This window comes from Amblyraja radiata, chromosome 15, assembly GCF_010909765.2.
Source record: "Amblyraja radiata isolate CabotCenter1 chromosome 15, sAmbRad1.1.pri, whole genome shotgun sequence".
NCBI lineage: Eukaryota > Metazoa > Chordata > Chondrichthyes > Rajiformes > Rajidae > Amblyraja > Amblyraja radiata.
Window position 1 is genome coordinate 19,872,522 of NC_045970.1, and position 20,927 is coordinate 19,893,448.

General features: G+C 43.4%; 2 long non-coding RNA genes across 2 annotated transcripts in view; one reads left to right on the forward strand and one right to left on the reverse strand.

Moving 5' to 3' along the window:
• Positions 1–10,807, forward strand: LOC116981609. Its single transcript, XR_004414250.1, has 3 exons — positions 1–11; positions 9,498–9,502; positions 10,774–10,807. It is a non-coding gene; the product is annotated as an uncharacterized LOC116981609 (long non-coding RNA).
• The window catches only part of LOC116981608, a 21,942-nt gene continuing 9,264 nt past the window's right edge, over positions 8,250–20,927 (reverse strand). The window contains exons 3-4 of the long non-coding RNA XR_004414249.1: positions 17,676–17,681; positions 8,250–8,390 (exon numbers count right to left, since the gene is read on the reverse strand). This is a non-coding gene — a long non-coding RNA (uncharacterized LOC116981608). The remainder of the gene's footprint in view (positions 8,391–17,675; positions 17,682–20,927) is intronic.

Sequence of the window (20,927 nt, forward strand, 5' to 3'; positions counted from 1 at the left end):
TTTGGAAAGTGGTGAAATCATTGGACAAAGTCAGCATGGATTTATGAAGGGTAAATCATGTCTGACGAATCTTATAGAATTTTTCGAGGATGTAACTAGTAGAGTGGATAAGGGAGAACCAGTGGATGCGTTATATCTGGACTTTCAGAAGGCTTTCGACAAGGTCCCACATAAGAGATTAGTATACAAACTTAAAGCATACGGTATTGGGGGTTCAGTATTGATGTGGATAGAGAACTGGCTGGCAGACAGGAAGCAAAGAGTAGGAGTAAACGGGTCCTTTTCACAATGGCAGGCAGTGACTAGTGGGGTACCACAAGGCTCAGTTCTGGGACCCCAGCTATTTACGATATATATTAATGATTTGGACGAGGGAATTGAATGCAACATCTCCAAGTTTGCGGATGACACAAAGCTGGGGGGCAGTGTTAGCTGTGAGGAGGATGCTAGGAGGCTGCAAGGTGACTTGGATAGGCTGGGTGAGTGGGCAAATGCATGGCAGATGCAGTATAATGTGGATAAATGTGAGGTTATCCACTTTGGTGGCAAAAACAGGAAAGTAGACTATTATCTAAATGGTGGCCGATTAGGAATGGGGGAGATGCAACGAGACCTGGGTGTCATGGTACACCAGTCATTAAAAGTAGGCATGCAGGTGCAGCAGGCAGTGAAGAAGGCGAATGGTATGTTAGCATTCATAGCAAAAGGATTTGAGTATAGGAGCAGGGAGGTTCTACTGCAGTTGTACAGGGTCTTGGTGAGACCACACCTGGAGTATTGCGTACAGTTTTGGTCTCCTAATCTGAGGAAAGACATTCTTGCCATAGAGGGAGTACAGAGAAGGTTCACCAGACTGATTCCTGGGATGTCAGGACTTTCATATGAAGAAAGACTGGATAGACTCGGTTTGTACTCGCTAGAATTTAGAAGATTGAGGGGGGATCTTATAGAAACGTACAAAATTCTTAAGGGGTTGGACAGGCTAGATGCAGGAAGATTGTTCCCGATGTTGGGGAAGTCCAGAACAAGGGGTCACAGTTTAAGGATAAAGGGGAAATCTTTTAGGACCGAGATGAGGAAAACCTTTTTTCACACAGAGAGTGGTGAATCTGTGGAATTCTCTCCCGCAGAAGGTAGTTGAGGCCAGTTCATTGGCTATATTTAAGAGGGAGTTAGATGTGGCCCTTGTGGGTAAAGGGATCAGGGGGTATGGAGAGAAGGCAGGTACAGGATACTGAGTTGGATGATCAGCCATGATCATATTGAATGGCGGTGCAGGCTCGAAGGGCCGAATGGCCTACTCCTGCACCTATTTTCTATGTTTCTATGATTGATTTCCTTGTTATTGATCGGACTCTGGCTTTGAACCAGTGTATCTTTGCATTCACTATCAAAAATGATTTAGCCAGTTGCACAAAATCTCCTCAGACCCCAGTCAAGGCGTAAGATCTATTTTAATGGTATGTCAACTAGCAAGGAATGGGCAGTTACTGGTGCCTGCTGAGATATATCCTGTAATAATAAAATCAATAAATTGCTCTTTCACCATGGAATAAATCCTGTTCTTTTATACCTTTGACACCTTGCACCATCTTTCCCAATAATGAGATTTGCAGCTGAAGCCTTTACCAGTGTAGGCTCAGGCTTTCTCCCTTCATGACCTTATTACTCTCGCTTCAATTTCCCTTCCAACAGTTAGCCAAAACAGAGTCATAATAATTTATCAAATAGCCACTGTACTAATAAAGAGAAGTGAATGGTAATATTACACAAGAAGAAAAAGCATAAAACCTACTGGTTACCAAAACAAAATGCACCAACATCAGGGGAATGACAGATAGCCCAGTAAATCAAATTGGTCTCTTATTTAATTTACAATACCCATCATAAAACTTACTTTGAATGGTTCCTAAAATAACCACAGCAGGAAGAAGGCTGTATCTTGATTCAAAAAACTTAATTTACAAAGTAGGAAAGCATGATTTCTCATTGTATTGCAATATCCAGTTTATCAAACAGTGAGGGTAAGTACCTCAATTAGAAACCGGTCAAAGATGATGAATGGCAGACCTTAAATTGATTAACCTCATTATTCTTATTTTCAAAACACTTAAAACTTCTTTTAAAGGACACATAGGCACAAACATGCACAGAGCCAGATGGATGAATTACCCTGCGATAACATTTTACTGTTGTAATTTTGCTATGAAGGCAGGAGATCTATGATGCATAGAGGAAAATACCTTGTCATTTGGATTTACCTACATGTTAGGTATGGAGTTTTGTAAAAGCCAAATTCTGCCAACAATTTCCATGTTGTTAATTCTAAAACAAATATACTAATTTGAAGTGGTTAATTTTTTTTCAGCAAATCTGCTTTTTGCAGCTCATAGAAAAGGTTCTGGTTTTAATTCCACCAGATCATCTTACAACATTGCACAGAAGGAAAGCTTCCAACGGGGGTCACTGCACAGCAGTAAGAAAACAAATGGCAGCAACTTTTGACCCTGTTTCGTGTCACCATTCAGTTGTGAAGTGTGCGTTTCCTACTTCTGTAATAAATTTTATTTCAGAACCCTCATGACAGGCCATTTCCTTTACTTGCATTCTTAGACAAGTTTTTTTTTAAATCAAATTCTCAGCAGAGAAAGAAAAGCTATCATATTGTAATGTTTCAAGCTCAGTCATTAGTCCTAGAAATGAAATTTTGTGTTATTTTGCATTCAGTATCAAATATTGGCAAGGTGAATGGCATTGCAGAATAACCAAAGTACATAATAAGGGTGACCTCCCAGTATGTCAGTAGAGTTGTATGGAGATCAGAACCTCTTCACTCTGATGACAGATCAGATTATAACTGAGAGATCAGGCTATATTTACACCACAAATGCAGTCAGAGAAAAAAAACCCAGCAAATACGCTAACTTTTTTATTAGAACTAGACGAAGTGAGACCCGTTGGGCCCCATGTTCACAATATTCCAATATTGGTGGTCAGTGGGAGAGCTTTCTGGAGTGCTGGTATGGGTGTTGTGGGCTGAAGGGACTGGTCTCCAGAGGACTAGTATGGAAATTGTGGGCCAAATGGATTCTTGGGGTGGCAGCTCAGTCCCTCAAGCCTGATGTGCTGGCAGCTCACTCATGGCTGGTGAGCTGGCAGTTGACTCATGGCTATTCCTTGAAATTCCGTTTCAAGCAGGGTGCAAGGCCACCAAATTCAAATCAAATTTCCTACCATTTCAAGCAGGGTGCAAGGCCACCAAATTCAAGCGCAGTTTCTTACCACTTCAAGCAGGGTGCAAGGCCACCAAATTCAAGTGTGGTTTCATACCACTTCAAGCAGGGTGCAAGGCCACCAAATTCAGGTGAAGTTTCCTACCACTTCAAGCAGGGTGCAAGGCCACCAAATTCAAGTGCAGTTTCATACCACTTCAAGCAGGATCCAAGTCCACCAAACTCAAGTGCAGTTTCATACCACTTCCAGCAGGGTGCAAGGCCACCACATTCAAATGCAGTTTCATACCATTTCAAGCAGGGTGAAACCACCATAAAACCACACAAAACACCACACACAGTTCAGTAGATATTCAGTGTGTTCAGTTGATTCACAGCTCAGACAGAATCGTGACCTCTCTCTCCATCATGCAGAGACTGAGCCACACCCACACTTCTGGGTTTTATAATCCCTCCCCCCTCCCACCAGAAAAGGTGTGGCCTTCATGGCGTGATTGACAGGCGAGAGATTCTCAACATATTTTAAACACTAATAACACTTTTATTTTTAATTGATGGGATGAATCCTCTGCATCTGATGAGCGGAGGGGGACTGAGTAAGATGGCCAAAAATCACAGCTGTAAGTGGTAGCGTTTTATCTAAAATCAATATACAGTGCAAACAGGAAGTTGTGAAGTTTAGACCATCAACCATTCGCACTGCTTTTACTTCAACCCAATCCCCCACCCAACCATTTGCAGTGCTTTTACTTCAACCCAACCCTCCACCCAACCATCTGCCATGTTTTTACTTCAACCCAAACCCCCAACCAACCATCTGGCAGCATATTTTCTAAAATCATGAAACAGAAAAATTGGAAGTGGTCAAGATCTTACTTTTGTAATATAGATAAGGTTGCATCCATTCATCCTTCATGCTTAATATCCCTTTATGACAGTCAATCTCCTTATTTAATTTTTGGTAAGGTCATGCATTTGCTTTCCTCAAATAAAGTCTCACCAATACTATTTTATATTGCCTCACAATTATAATAGGCGTTTAAATTGTTTTCTTACATTATAGAACCAGAAGTCAAAGGATTTTCGTACTATGGAAGGCAGTGGAGGCCAATTCACTGGATGAATTAAAAAGAGAGTTTGATAGTGCTCTTGGGGCTGGCGGAATCAAGGGGTATGTGGAGAAGGCAGGCACGGGTTACTTATTGTGGTTGATCACAATCAAAGGTGGTGCTGGCTCGAAGAGCCGAATGGCCTCCTCCTGCACCTATTGTCAATATATCTACATTTTAATATTATATGGATCTTGGTTGGAGTTGGCTCAATAACCTTCATGTGAATGGACAAGAGGGAACAGGCTGGATATATTTGGGTGTTTTCATTCCATTCTCCTGACATGTTAGAACGTCATTGGATGTTGCCTTATTGGTCAAGGCCACCATTTCATTCTGCTATTCATTTTTTTTAAATTGCTAATTCTTTATCTGACATCCTATTGTATTGCACATATCCACACAACATCTTTAGAAACATAGAAAAAAGATGCATCTAACTCTCTCTTGAATACATCCAGTGAATTGGCCTCCACTGCCTTCTGTGGCAGAGAATTCCATAGATTCACATCTCTCTGGCTGAAAACGTTTTTCCTCGTCTATCCTAAATGACCTATCCCTTATTTTTAAACTGTAATCTCTGGTTCTGGACTCCCCCAACATGGAGAACATTTTTCCTGCATCAAGCCTGTTCAATTCATCAAGAATTTTATATGTTTCTATAAGAATCCATCTCATCCTTCTAAATTTCAGTGAATACAAGCCCAGTCGATCCATTCAAGTTCAAGAGTTCAAGAGACATTTATTACCATATGCACCAATTGGTACAGTGAGATTTGAATTACCATACAGCAATATGAATAAAAAGAACACAACACACGATGGAATTTAACATGAACATCCCCACACAGCAGAATCAATGTTTCCCACTTGTGAGAGAAGGCAATAAAGTTCAGTCCTCTTCCTCTTTGTTCACCCATGGTCAGGGCCTTTGAGCCCTCCGCAGTTGTCACTACCGGCGGCCCGATGTTCAGGCCCTCTCGCCGGGATGATCGAAGCACCGGCGTCGGAACGGAGAACACTCTCAATGGCTTGGAGTTTTCAAATCGGCCAATTCCTACCGGAAACTGCGACTCCCAAAGTCCACAGGCCGAGCTGGGCGGAGATTCAATGCTGGTGACCCCCGGCAAGAGGTCCCATGAATTCACGATGTTAAAGTCAGCGCCGCCCGTAGCTGGAAGCTCCGCAAACCACAGCTCCACAGTGTTAAACAGCAGTCCCAATACTCCGGAGCTCCAGCCATCCCCGGTAAGGCATCGTCCCGCCCCGCGATGGAATCCAGTGCTGCGCCGCTGCCGAAACTCTGGCCGGTCTCTCGCAGGAAAGGCCGCACCAATCCAGATGGTAGGCTGCGAGGGGGGGCGAAGATGTGACTTGGAAAAAAGACGCATCCTCGACCAGGAAGTGACTGAGAAAACGGGTTCCCCCTCCCCCCCCCACCCCGACATAAAAAAGACTATAAGACCTCTAAAAACATACTTTTGACACAACTAAAAATAACAAAAAGGGTGTAATGACTGACAAACTGCTGGTGAGGTTGCCGCCCACGGCACCACCCGATGACTTTCATCATATGTCAGTCCCGCCATCCTGTGAATTAACCTGGTGAACCTACACTGCACTCCTTCAACAGCAAGAGTGTCCTTCCTCAAATTAGGAGACCAAAACTGCACACAATACTCCAGGTGTGGTCTCACCAGGGCCCTGTACAACTGCAGCGGGACCTCCTTGCTCCCATACTCAAATCCTCTCGCTATGAAGGCCAACATTCCATTAGCATTCTTCACAGTCTGCTGTACCTGTTTTAGTTTTGCAGAATTAAAAACGATTCTGCTTGTAAATTCATCAAATTGAATAACATAGAAGGTAGAAGAAAGTTATTACCAATCAAAACAAATATACACTGTATAAAATTCAAAGGTGCAATACTAAGCCATGGCTTTTAATAGTTTATGGCTCTTTAAACCCTCGACCTCGACCATTTTTATCAGGTGTGAGTGCCACAACGCTCTCATTCTTTTGAGTAAAGCAGCCAACGTAACAGATATTTTATATTTCTTTAAAACTACAAAACATATTGGGGTTCCTTTCTTTATATATCTTTTTGAAGTATGGATTGGTTAATCTGGTCCTATTTCAACTACAAATTTGATGGTCCAATTGATAGCTTGTTGTGGCCGAACAATGAGGCACGATAGTCCCCAAACCTGGGTTTCATCTGCACGTTTGGGCTTAATGTCCACCTCATCCCTTTGAGAAATTATCTTCTGTGCTAAAGCCATAGAGTGGTAACAATATCGAGAACCAGATGACAGAGAACTAGAGGACATAGGTTTAACGTGCGGGGTGAAAAAATTAATGGGAACTTGAGGAGAAACCTTTTTACATAAAGGATGGTTGGTCTATGGAACAACTGCCAGAGAAGGTAGTTGAGGCAGGTATCATCACAACATTTTAGAAACATTTAGACATTAACAAGGATACAGTAGGTATAGAGGGATATGGGTCAAATGCAGGCAGGTGGGACTAGTGTACATGGGAGATGTTGGTCGGTGTGGGCAAGTTGGCTGAGGAGCCTGTTTCCATGCTGTATGACTCCATGACTATGACTCTAAAAGACGACTTCAACCATTCAGGTGTAGATGGGAATAGCAACAATAAAGGGCAAAGAATAGCTGGAGGCTTCTAAACTGTTCAGTAGAGTTACTGTCTGTTTTAGTGGAAATAGTTCAGGGAAACGAGAGAGATCTCATTGCACTAGCATCAGTGGTGGAAGATCTAGGATATAATTCACTGGGTACAAGTTGCTATGTTGTTGGGTTAGTAAAATTGACACAGATGTCATTTTCAAAACCTTTATCTTTTTGACCTATAACATCATCGTTCCCCAATAGGGAGGACTGTGGTGCAAACATTGCTCAGTCTCTGTCCAGCAAATTCCATTGTCAATCAGAAAGATGTAACAAGGCACTGCATGAGGCACTGCATTAGAAAAAATTGTAAGAAAATAAATAGTTTTGAAATAATTAGCAGGCTGCAAAAAATCGTATTGGGCCTTCAAGCAGACAAATTCAGACACTGTGCATTTTTAACATGATCCAATGGTTACTACGTATATACTGCATCAGCCTATTTTTTGTAATTATAAAAGTTGGAATACAGAGCTGAGAAAGTGTATCAGACCATTCCTAAAATAATCCTGTATAAACTTTAATGCCAGTAACATATCTCTGGGTCCATGCCAAAAACAATTTTCTAAGTCTGGGACAAGAACAGATGGTAATGGTTAACTAGGAATATGTTTAAATAGCCCTTGCATTCAATAAAACATGTATATTTTATTATAGACTGAAATATTTGCATGCCTGGAGCTTGGGTGGTGCAGTGGTGGAGCTACTGTCTCACAGCGCCAGTGATCCGGGTTAGATCCTAACCGTGGGTGTGTTCTGTGCGAGGTTTGTACATTCTCCTTGTGAGCGCTTTTCTCTGGGTGCTCTGTTTACTCCCACATACCAAAGACATGCAGGTTAATTAGCTTCTACAAATTGCCCCTTAGTGTTTAGGATGTGAAAGTGGGATAACATAGAACTAGTTTATGGGTGATCAATGGTCAGTGCGTACTCAGTAGGCCAAAGGACCCGTTTCCACGCTGTATCTCCAAATAAAACTAAACTAAACCTACCGTATTGTTGAAAGCAACCATTAGGATTAGCCTGAGCACAATTTTTTTTTTTTTTAAACTTTTAATTTTTATTAGAAGCATATGCATATCATAATCCAAACCAATACAAACTTTGTTCAACAATTACATATTATTAGCTCAGATCCCAGGGTCCCAGCTACCAAAATAGCTGGGGTCCTCATTTGTCAATTACATATTAACATTGCCTCTAATTGTTTATTTAAATTTATAGAAAGAAAGAGAAAAGAGAAAAAAAAAGAAAATTTAAAAAATAGAATAAACTGTCAATAATACAACTTAGTAGATAGGTCCGTAGGTTAGAAAACGTAACTATTCATCTAATCCTGGATTCAAGTTTCAGCCAGGCTCCCGCGCTGAACCAATCTACCATTCAAATAATCTATAAATGGAGACCATATTCTAGTAAATAATTCTGGTTTGTCAATTAAGACAAATCTATTTTTTTCCAAATGCAAGGTCTCTGACATCTCCATAATCCACATTTTAATTGTGGGGGTTGCTGGGTTTTTCCAAAATTTTAATATTAATTTTTTCCCAATTATTATACTATAAAAATCAAGGAAATTTATTTGGTTGGTTGTAAATTTTAGGTATTGTTCTGATATTCCCAATATTATTAATTTAGGGTCGGGATCCAATTGGATATTAACAACTTCGGAAATTAGCCTGAGCACAATTAAAGGCTTGGTCCCTGCTACTGAAAAGCAATGAAAGTGGGAATAGAGACCATCAAGACCAAATTCCGTATTATTGACTTCCTTAGAATTAATATTTATACTCCAGAATAAATCAAATTAAAAATAGAAGTATAAAGAAGAAAGTGTGTTACTAAGATATAAGGTAAGAGTGGTCTTCTGTGTAGTGACCCAAATACTGTTTTTATTGCACTGTCAGATTGTCAGAGTGTTTATTAGTTTCTGCTCTCAATTAGAAAAGCCTGTGACAACTCTTGCAGATATTGTGACAAATTAGTTCAGGCAGTATAATTGCATACATTGTGCATTTTAAAGAAATTGTATATATAATGATTTTTCACTTCTGTGATTTTATTTTGGGAGGATATAATTTATATGGATTATGTATAATTTTATCTTGTGATAGATTTGCTTTCGACCGCACAGTGTCGTTAGCAGGTAATCCTGCCAATGTGCCAAGTCAGTAATACGTTTGGCCACGGCTGAATGATCAACCACACAGTGAATTATTTTACTTAGTTAGGCTGCTCTTACATCTAAAATATTTATTCACCCCCAAATTATCTCTGAGTTTACTTCTGACTGCAATTCACAATCAACCACATGAAGACAGGCATGTCAGAAACAGGACTTTCCCTGAGCTTGTACCTCAATATACTATTATTGGGAAATAGGAAGAAATGATTAGTAATTATTAGACACCACATGGGGAGGGGGGAAGGGGGTGATGTGGAGGGAGGGGGTTTGTGGAGAGGAGGGAGGGTTGTAGGGAGGGGGGTTGTGGGGGAGAGGGGGGTGGGGGGGGAGGGGGGGTTGTGGGGAGATGGATATCTGGGCGGGGGGGTTGTGGGGGGGGGGGTGTGTGTGGGCGGGAGGGTGTGGCATTGTGGGGGGGCGCGTTGTGGGGGGGTTGTGGGGGGGGTTGTGGGGGGGGGTTGTGGGGGGGTGTTGTGGGGGTGAGGGGGTGTGTGGGCAGGGAGTGGTTGTGGGGGGAGGGCTTGGGGTGGGGAGGGGTTGTGAGGTGTGTGTGGGAGAGAGGAGGGTGTGGGAGGAGGGGTATGTGTGAGTATAGAGGTTGTGGGGGGTGTATGTGTGGGCAGGGGGGTGTGTGGGAGAAGGGTGTGTGTGGGCATGGGGAGGGTTGTGAGGGGTGTGTGGAAGGGAGGGGTGTGTGGGAGGGAGTTGGGGTGTGAGGGTGTGGGGGCGGGGGTGGGATGGGGGGGGGGGTAGGGGGAGGGAGAGCTCGGAGAAAAGATGGGGAAGAGCCATGCGGGAGAGTGCGGTATTATGGGGGAGGGGGGCAGGAGCCAGTGAGGGGGACCAGAGGGGAAGGGGTTGGAGGTGCGATGGAGACTCACAACAGGTGCTGGCCGCTTCGCTAGTCGTTCTCCTCCGCCGGGAGTCTCCGCTTTCCATTTGGCGACATCGGAAGCCATCTCCAATTCTGCGCTGGCGGGGCTGGGTCGGGTCGGGTCGGGCCATCCAGAGCCTCCTGCAGCTGCAGTAAAGACACGGGGGGGGGAGAGCTCGGTGTGTGTAAATATTTTCTGCATCCTTGCCAGTAAAGTCATACCTTTCCTTTGATGTGGTGACCAGAACTGTACACAGTAGTCAAGATAAGGCCTAACAAGCATTACATATAGATTGAACATGAACACTCGGTACATTCATTGCTTCATGTAATAAAAGAGGGCTCCCTATGTACCTTTTTTTAACTACCTTTTCAACCTGCCCTGCTACCTTTAAAGAGCTATATATACACAGTCCACAATCTCTTTATTCCTCTCCACCTCTCAGTATCCTCCCAATTTACTGTGAATTTCTTTCATTTTATATTTCACCAGACATAAAAGTTTAATTAGCCCATCTAGTCCAAGTTGGATCTAACAGCATACCTTTACGAATATTTCCATGAGCATTCTTGCTCGCATGCCCATGAAATTCCCCTGGTCCTCCTAACCCCCATTTACATCAGAGGTAGCTAACAGTTGCCAATTAATCAATCAACCGTCATATCTGTGAGACGTAGAGAGAAACTAGAGCACCGGACAGAAACCCATGGAGTCATGGGAAAACGGGCTAACGCCGTACATGCACACTGGAGATCATGATCGAACATGGTTTGTTGGAGCTGAGCAGCAGCACCACTAACTACTGCACCACTCATTGCCACCCTTGCTGCATTTCCCCAAATGAATTACCTGCTCAGTTGCTTATTTACAATTGCAGTTTCCCTGTCTAAATGACCAGATCGCTAATGCCTTCCTGCTGCTCTCCTACTCACTGTCAACAACATGCCCATTAGACCATGCACAACCTTTTATAGAATCAAATGGCCCAATTTGTCCATGCCGACCATGATGCCCCAGCAATGGGCTTGGGAGTCCATATCCCTCAAATCATTTTCTATCCATACACCTGTCCAAATGTCTTGGAAATATTGTTACTCTAATTTCCTCAACCACCTTCCCTGGCAGCTCCTTCCATATACACATCACCCTCTGTGTGGAAAAAGAGGCCTCTAAAGGTTCCTGTTAAATCATTCACTTACCACCTTAAACCCATGCCATTTAGTTTTTGAATTCCCTTCCCTGGGAAACAAACTGTGCGCATTAGCATTCTACTTTCTGCACCTCGATAAGATCACCGTTCTGTTTCCTTTCCTTCAAGGACAAAATATTTAGTCTACCCAACATCTCCCTGTAACTCAGGCCCTCGGATCCTGGCAACAATCCCTTAAAGCTTCTTTACACTCCAATTTTAAGATATATTTCCTACTAGACTAAGTGGGACCCGTTGGGTCCCAGCATCACACAGGAGGGCTGGTCATCCAACGCAATATTCCACCTCTCCACCAATTCTAATATTGGTGGCCAGTTGGGGGGGGTGGCTTTCTGGAGCGCTAGTATGGGTGTTGTGGGCTGAAGGGACTGGTTTCCAGAGGGCTAGTATGCAAATTGTGCGCCAAATGGATTCATGGGCTGGCGTCTCAGTCAATCAAGCCTGTTGTGCTGGCAACTCACTCACTCACGGCTGGTGGGCTGGTAGTTGACTCACGGCTAATCCTTGAAATTCTATTTCAAGCAGGGTATAAGGCCACCAAATTCAAGTGCAGTTTCATACCATTTGAAGTAGGGTGCAAAGCCACTAAAGACAGCGAGTCGTGACCTCTCCCTCCTCCATCTTGCAGAGACTGAGCCACACCCATATTTCCGGGTTTTATAACCCCCCCCCCCCCCCCCCCCCCCACCGGAAAAGGTGTGGCTTTCATGGAGTGATTGACAGGAGAGAGATTCTCAACATTTAAAAAAAAACTAATAACACTTTTATTTTTCATTGATGGGAAGAATTCTCTGCATCTGCTCAGCGGAGGGGGACTGAGTAAGATGGCCAAAAAATCACAGCCGTACGTGGTAGCGTTTTATCTAAAATCAATATACAGTGCCAACAGGAAGTAAGTGTATTTACAGTAGTGCCTTTTAACTTCAAGCCAAAGCACCCAAGCCACCATTTGCAGTAAGTAGTGCATTTCAACTTCAAGCCAATGCACCCAAGCCACCATTTGCAGTAAGTAATGCCTTTTAACTTCAAGCCATTGCATCCAAGCCACCATTTGCAGTAAGTAGTGCCTTTCAACTTCAAACCACACCCAAGCCACCATTAGCAGTAAGAGGTGCCTTTCAACTTCAAGTCAAAGCTCACGCCACCATTTGCAGTAAGCAGTGCCTTTCAACTTCAATCCAAAGCAACCAAGCCACCATTTGCAGTAAGTAGTGCCTTTCAACTTCATGCCACCATTTGCAGTAAGTGGTGTCTTTCAACTTCAAGGCACACCCAAGCCATCATTTGCAGTAAGTGGTGTCTTTCAACTTCAAGCCACACCCAAGCCATGATTTGCAGTAAGTAGTGCCTTTCAACTTCATGCCACCATTTGCAGTAAGTAATGCCTTTCAACTTCAAGCCATTGCACCCAAGCCACCATTTGCAGTAAGTACTGCCTTTCAACTGCACGCCAAAGCACCCAAGCCACCATTTGCAGTAAGTAGTGCCTTTCAACTTCATGCCACCATTTGCAGTAAGTAGTGCCTTTCAACTTCAAGCCAATGCACCCACACCCCCCATTTGCAGTAAGTAGTGCCTTTCAACTTCAAGCCACACCCAAGCCATCATTTGCAGGAAGTAGTGCCTTTCAACTTCAAGTCAAAGCTCCCAAGCCACCATTTGCAGTAAGTAGTGCCTTTCAACTTCAATCCAAAGCAACCAAGCCACCATTTGCAGTAAGTAGTGCCTTTCAACTTCATGCCACCATTTGCAGTAAGTGGTGTCTTTCAACTTCAAGCCACACCCAAGCCATCATTTGCAGTAAGTGGTGTCTTTCAACTTCAAGCCACACCCAAGCTACCATTTGCAGTAAGTAGTGCCTTTCAACTTCAAGCCAAAGCAAACAAGCCACCATTAGCAGTAAGTAGTGCCTTTCAACTTCAAGCCAAAGCAACCAAGCCACCATTTGCAGTAATAGTGCCTTTCAACTTCAAGCCAAAGCTCCCAAGCCACCATTTGCAGTAAGTAGTGCCTTTCAACTTCAAGCCAAAGCAACCAATCCACCATTTGCAGTAAGTGGTGTCTTTCAACTTCAAGCCACACCCAAGCCACCATTTGCAGTAAGCAGTGCCTTTCAACTTCATGCCACCATTTGCAGTAAGTAGTGCCTTTCAATTTCAAGACACACCCAAGCAAACCGGGGGAGGGCTTTCTGGAGCGCTAGTATGAACCATTTTAGAACCAATAGACATTTTTTTTTGCAAGCTTTAGAACCAATAGACGTATTTATGCAAGCTTTAGAACCAATAGGCATTTTTTGCAAGCTTTAGAACCAATAGACTTTTTTTGCAAGCTTTAGAACCAATATTCATTTTTTTGCAAGCTTAGAACCAATAGAGACATTTTTTGCAAGCTTTAGAACCAATAGAGACATTTTGTGCAAGCTTTAGAACCAATAGAGACATTTTGTGCAAGCTTTAGAACCAATAGAGACATTTTGTGCAAGCTTTAGAACCAATAGAGACACTTTTTGCTAGCTTTAGAACCAATAGACATTTTTTGCAAGCTTTAGAATCAATAGACTTTTTTTTGCAAGCTTTGGAACCAATACACACATTTTGCAAGCTTTAGAAACAATAGACATTTTTTGCAAGCTTTAGAACCAATAGACATTTTTTTGCAAGCTTTAGAACCAATAGACATTTTTTTGCAAGCTTTAGAACCAATAGACATTTTTTTGCTAGCTTTAGAACCAATAGACTTTTTTTTGCAAGCTTTAGAACCAATAGACTTTTTTTTGCAAGCTTTAGAACCAATAGACTTTTTTTTGCAAGCTTTAGAACCAATAGACTTTTTTTTGCAAGCTTTAGAACCAATAGACTTTTTTTTGCAAGCATTGGAACCAATACACACATTTTGCAAGCTTTAGAAACAATAGACATTTTTTGCAAGCTTTAGAAACAATAGACATTTTTTTGCAAGCTTTAGAACCAATAGACACATTCTGCAAGCATTTTAGAACCACTAAGGGCACTTACATTTGAGTAGACATGTGTTCAGTGTTATTCACAGCTCAGAGAAACGTGACCCTCTGCCTTACTCCATCTTGAAGAGACTGTGTGGCACAGTCCCTGTATGTCCACTTTATAGTCCCCCCCCCCCCTGCCGCCAGCGGGGGCAGCAGAGAGAATGAGGAATATTGTAAAAACATTAATATCTCTGTCATTTTTAATCGACGGGAAAAATCCTCGGCACACATGCGGCGGAAGGGGGCTCTGAGCAAGATGGCCAAAAATGATGGCCGTAGGTGGCAGCGTTCTCTCGGAAATCGCAGCATAGATGGCCAAAACCGGTCAAGAACAGACTTTTAGTAATATAGATAACAGGGTGAGCAAAGTGACTACATAATATTCCAAGTGCAGCCCCATCAACACCTTGTACAACTGCAGCATAAAATTCAAACTCCTGAACTGAATACTCTGATTGATGAGAGTCAGCATTCCAGAATCTTTATCACCCTGACTACTTGCGATGCTACATATTTTCAGGGAAGTGAACAACGCATTTGCAGTCAGAGGTCCCTCGTCTTCAACATTTGCCAGGACCCTACTGATCACAGCAAAAGTCGTATCCAAGTATGGCTTCCCAAAATGCATAGCGATCTAACCTTCTGGACTAGTTTAACATGCAGACCCTTGTCAAATGCCTTGCTAAAATCCAAGCAGCCAATGTCCATCGCCCTGCCCTCGTTAAATTTTAATCTCAATCCCATATTTGCACCTATCCAATATCTTTCACACAGACCAAACTCCCCACCATTGACTCTATCAACACTTCACTCTGCCCTGGAAAAGTAAACCAGCATAATTAATGACCTGTCCCACCCCGTTCATTCCTTCTTCCTCCTGTTTCCATCCGGAAGAGGGTACAGAACCGTGAAAGCATGCAGCACCAGACTCAGGAACAGCTTCTTCCCCTTAGTTATCAGGCTTCTGAATAGCCCTTCCATAAACTAGGGTACTGTCCAATTCACCTCTTCTCCATTGTGGACATTGGACTTTGTCTATGGCACTGATGCGCTACAATGTTTATGTATGGTACATCTGATCTGTTTGGATTGCATGCAAATTAAAGCTTTTCACTGTCCTTGGATCACATCACAATAATAAGCCTACACCTTAACCACTGCATTTTGATTAGACTTTTGAATAGACAAAACTAAAGAAACATGACCAATAAATGTCTTCGGTGAGGCTGAACAAAATGTAGAATCATGAGGTGACCACTTAACCTAATGATCTAGATCTTAGGACAGCAACCCTCATTCTGCTGGAAACTCTGTAGGTGAGCAATGTATGGTTGAACATCTATCAGTTTTCGAAGAAATATCAGGTTTCATGATAAAATCTCCATGGTGAAAATGTATAATTATGACAATTTTAACTTTTTGCTGTATGATTGGGTAGAAAGGATTTGTATTCAATTGCCTGGTAGACCCGCAAGATTATTCAAGGGCAGTACCAGCAATAGGCGTGATACAATTAGAATAGAAAGCTTTAAAATATATATTATTATATTAAGTTGAATGCTTCCTGCGTCATATTGGTTCCCTATAATGTGTTCCTTGAGGAACTTCCTGGACTACATCCTTACTTTGAATTATTGCAAGTAATGTAATCAAGCAGCAATTTAGAGACAAAAATGAAACAGTCTAAGAACAACTTAATCTGATATAATCTGCAGCTAATAGAATAATCATTCATTGGTGTAAGACTTTCCCAGTGCTGAACGTGGCTCATGAAAATCCTTTTTGCTCAGAGCTACTAGGAGCCACTAACAAGGAAACCTTAACCCTACACACTTTGATTCCAATCCCACCACTTTTTACATACTTGATTTTATTCTCTGTCCAGAAGAGCAACTACATTTTATCTGTGATCAAATGTTCTTTTGGGGTCAAGGGCAAAGATTCCCGGAAATGTACAAGATTCCTCACCATAAATTCTCCTAAAAGTTCTAAATCCAAGAAACTAACTTATTTTGAATTGGGCAGATGTAATGGGGAATATCGAGATTCTTACCATCTTTCCATGATCTTTCTCACTCGTTCTTGCCTAGTAATGACCCATGTGCAGTTTCCACAGTCACTAGATAATAATGGTTGGCAGTGTTCCTATCCAGGGATCATGGAGATAACTGGTGCACTCTATGAAAATAACTAATATCATAACACAATGCCAGATCAGGTGATTTAAATGAGGTTTTCTTTTACGATGTTTATCATGTGGAGAAGTATGACAAGGAAAATGCCCACTTCTTAGTAGAACACAAGGAACTAACTTAACACCAGATTTTACAGGGCTTGACCACTTCAACTTCATGATGTGCATCAGAAGAGAACTGAACAAAAATCAGGTTGACCTGCGAGTGGCAAATGAGCTGATAGCGCAGTACCAGCTGGGATTGAGGTTGACAATGAGGGGAGTGCTGTCTCCATGATGTAACTTGGCTGCATGTAGCTTGGTGCAGATGGCATATCTCGGCAACTGGCACCTTGCAGGCCTGCAGGAAGTTAAGGCAGTTGTCCTTATTGGCAGGATGGAGTGTACATACTGTATGGTCCTATGCCTACTGATCTCCCTGGCATCAACTTTTTGTTTTGTACCACCTATGCATAAAAATGCTTCATTTAAAGCATTTTGCAAACAAGTTTGCTTTAAAACCAAAGTGCCTCTCAAAACCAATTATGGATAAAAATACATTATTAATAAACAATGATTTATGATGAACTTTGTAATGTTTAAACATGTTTGAAATGGGCTGAATGGTATCGTTCTGTGCTGTAAAACTCTATGATAGTGCTATAAGCAAAGAAAGCTGTACAAACCATTTGCCATTTTACGAACTTCTGTGCCCATATTTCCATTCTGAACTTGCAGGGCAAAATGATAGGAATTGTAAAAGGCAGGAAATGTATCCAATTTTACATATTGCCCCTGCACTAATTATGGTAGCAGCATGTACACATGCAAATATTTTCTCCACACTTATGCAGCCACAACTGGCTTTGTCAAGCATTATTTACTTATTTTCACCATTTTAAGTCATTCTGGTAAAGCTAATAATAATCTTTTGCTTGGCTTCACTTGATAATACGTAACTTGATAATACTCAACTGTATAACAATCATTGCCAGTTGAAAAAATCCTTCTGTGTAGGAAGGAACTGCAGATGCTGGTTTAAACCAAAGATAGACACAAAATGCTGGAGTAACTCAGCGGGACAGGTAGCATCTCTGGAGAGAAGGAATATATAACGTTTTAAGTCAAAACCCTTTTTCAAACTTCAAAAATCATTCTAGTGTGTTCTCATTATGTTTAAAATCCATTATAACTATCATCTTACATATAAAAATTCTGGGTACCCATTGAGATGAATCAATTAATTTACAATGTGTATTTCAGAACTTCCAACTAATTGAGAATGGGATGTCTCAAGAAGTATCAAGCATTTCTAATTAAATTTGCAGTCAATATGTGCAAATCACCAGCATGTAATATTGAGTTGAATCATGTAAGACCAAGTTATTTTATTATAGAAAATCATATCTTCAATATTTAGTAGCTTCTGTATCCCCACCGCCTCTTCACTACATTGCTCTACAAAACTGGAATACGATACGATAAACTTATTCATCCCCGGAGGGAAATTGGTCTACCGACAGTCACAATACACAAGGTACACAAAACCTGAAATTAAAAGTTAAAACACAAAGAAAAAGACAAGCGACTGTTGTCTGGCTGCTGTGTGCACAGAGACTTCACCGGAACAAATGAACAAACAAAGGCAGGTTTAACCCCTGGGCAAAGGATTCTAAACTTGTGTGGCCCCCCCCCCCCCCCACCAACACCGGGTCCCCCTTTGTTCTGCCACCATCCCTCACGGCGATCCCCCCACGTCGGGTCCCCATTGTCTTCCCCTCCCCCCATCATGCTCATAGACTGCGAGGCCCACGTTGCCGCCGAGTCTTCCACTGCCGCCGCCGAATCTCCTGCTGCTGACGCTAAGGCTCCCACTGCTGCCGCCGAGTCTCCCGCTGCCACCGCCGAGGCTCCTTCGGCCCAGACAGGCCTCGCCATCCAGCTTCACCGCAGTTCTCTGGGAGGCCTGTGGGGCGTTGGGCCTACCGGGGCACATTCTGGTCTTCAGTCATCGTTCTGGTCGGCGGCGGCGCGGTTGTACAGCAGGTGGATCGGGCCCGCGCGGCTCCCTGGGATATTCCAGCCACACACACTACTCCCTGGATCAAGAATTTCTGTACAAGATCCTATTCTATACATCTGCAGTTGTTGAGTAGCTCATAGCCTTTGTGTAGGAAAGAATTGCAGATGCTGGTTTAAATTGAAAGTAGACACAAAATGCTGGAGTAACTCAATGGGACAGGCAGCATCTCTGGAGAGAAGGAATGGGTGACGTTTTGGGGCGACAATAGACAATAGGTGCAGGAGTAGGCCATTTGGCCCTTCGAACCAGCACCGCCATTCAATGTGATCATGGCTGATCATCCCCAATCAGTACCCCGTTCCTGCCTTCTCCCCATATCTACAGACTACAGACTGATGATAGGTCTCGACCCACAAACGTCACCCATTCCTTTTCTCCAGAGATGCTGCCTGACTCGCTGAGTTACTCCAGTATTTTGACCAGCTCAGAGCCTTTAATCACTGTGGTATCTGAGGCACCGGTGATGTCCTCAGTTTGTCTTTTGTGCCTTCCATACAATCTTTAAGACACTTATATAGTCTTATACAAAATTCACTAGATTTCCTTGTTTTTATTGGTGAAATGCCAGTACAACTTAAGATCCCATCTGACCTCATGGCAGATATGCCATTGTTTACTGCTATCTACCTCACACAAGGAACTCATTTTGCAACAACAGGTAATTTGTTGATTGCATTAAAAAGGTTTCAGATTCAGATTCAGATTCAATATTAATTGTCATTGTCAGTGTACAGTACAGAGACAACGAAATGCATTTAGCATCTCCCTGGAAGAGCGACATAGCAAATGATTTGAATAAATAATAATAAGTGTCCGGGGGGGGGGGGGGGGGGGGGGTGATTGGCAGTCACCGAGGTACGTTGTTGAGTAGAGTGACAGCCGCCGGGAAGAAGCTGTTCCTGGACCTGCTGGTTCAGCAACAGAGAGACCTGTAGCGCCTCCCGGATGGTAGGAGGGTAAACAGTCCATGGTTGGGGTGAGAGCAGTCCTTGGCGATGCTGAGCGCCCTCCGCAGACAACGCTTGCTTTGGACAGACTCAATGGAGGGGAGCGAGGAACCGGTGATGCGTTGGGCAATTTTCACCACCCTCTGCAATGCCTTCCGGTCGGAGACAGAGCAGTTGCCATACCATACTGTGATGCAGTTGGTAAGGATGCTCTCGATGGTGCAGCGGTAGAAGTTCACCAGGATCTGAGGAGACAGATGGACCTTCTTCAGTCTCCTCAGGAAGAAGAGACGCTGGTGAGCCTTCTTGATCAGAGTTGAGGTATTGTGGGTCCAAGAGAGGTCATCGGAGATGTTAACTCCCAGGAACCTGAAGCTAGAAACACGTTCCACCCCCGTCCCGTTAATGTGGATGGGTGTGTGCGTGCCGCCCCTGGACTTCCTGAAGTCTACAATGAGCTCCTTGGTCTTCTTGGAGTTAAAGGCCAGGTTGTTGTCAGCGCACCATGCTGCTAAGTGCTGGACCTCCTCCCTGTAGGCCGACTCATCGTTGTTGCTGATGAGGCCAATCACCGTTGTATCATCTGCATACTTGATGATGGTGTTAGTACCATGTACAGGTGTGCAGTCATAGGTGAAGAGGGAGTAGAGGAGGGGGCTCAGCACACAGCCCTGTGGAACGCCGGTGTTCAGGGTGAGGGTTGAAGAGGTGTGCTTGTCTAACCTAACAGACTGGGGTCTGTTGGTTAGAAAGTCCAGTATCCAGTTGCAGAGGGAGGGGTCGATGCCCAGGTTACCGAGTTTGGTGATCAGTTTAGATGGTATAATGGTGTTGAATGCTGAGCTGTAATCGATGAACAGCATTCTTACGTAAGTGTCTCTGTTGTCGAGGTGGGAGAGGGCGGAGTGAAGTGCCGTTGAGATGGCATCCTCCGTACTCCTGTTCTTGCGGTAGGCAAACTAATAGGGATCCAGTGTGGGGGGTAGGCAGCTTTTGAGGTGTGCCAGGACCAGCCTCTCGAAGCACTTGGTGATGATGGGGGTAAGTGCAACTGGGCGGAAGTCATTGAGGCTTGCCGCAGTGGAGTGTTTTGGCACTGGCACGATGGAGGTGGTTTTAAGGCACGTGGGGACAACTGCTTGGGCAAGTGACAGGTTGAAGATGTCAGTCCAGACGTCTGTCAGCTGCGCAGCACAGGCCCTGAGCACGCGCCCGGGGAAGCCGTCAGGGCCAGCAGCTTTACGTGCATTAGTCCTACTCAGTGCCACGTATACGTCGTAGGGGGTGAGTGTGAGGGGTTGGTGATCGGCAGGTAGCATAGCCTTGATGGCTGTCTCTAGATTGTCCCTGTCGAAGCGGGCCATAGAAGTGATTAAGCTCCTCAAGTTTGCCACTGACATGGTTGATTATTTGAA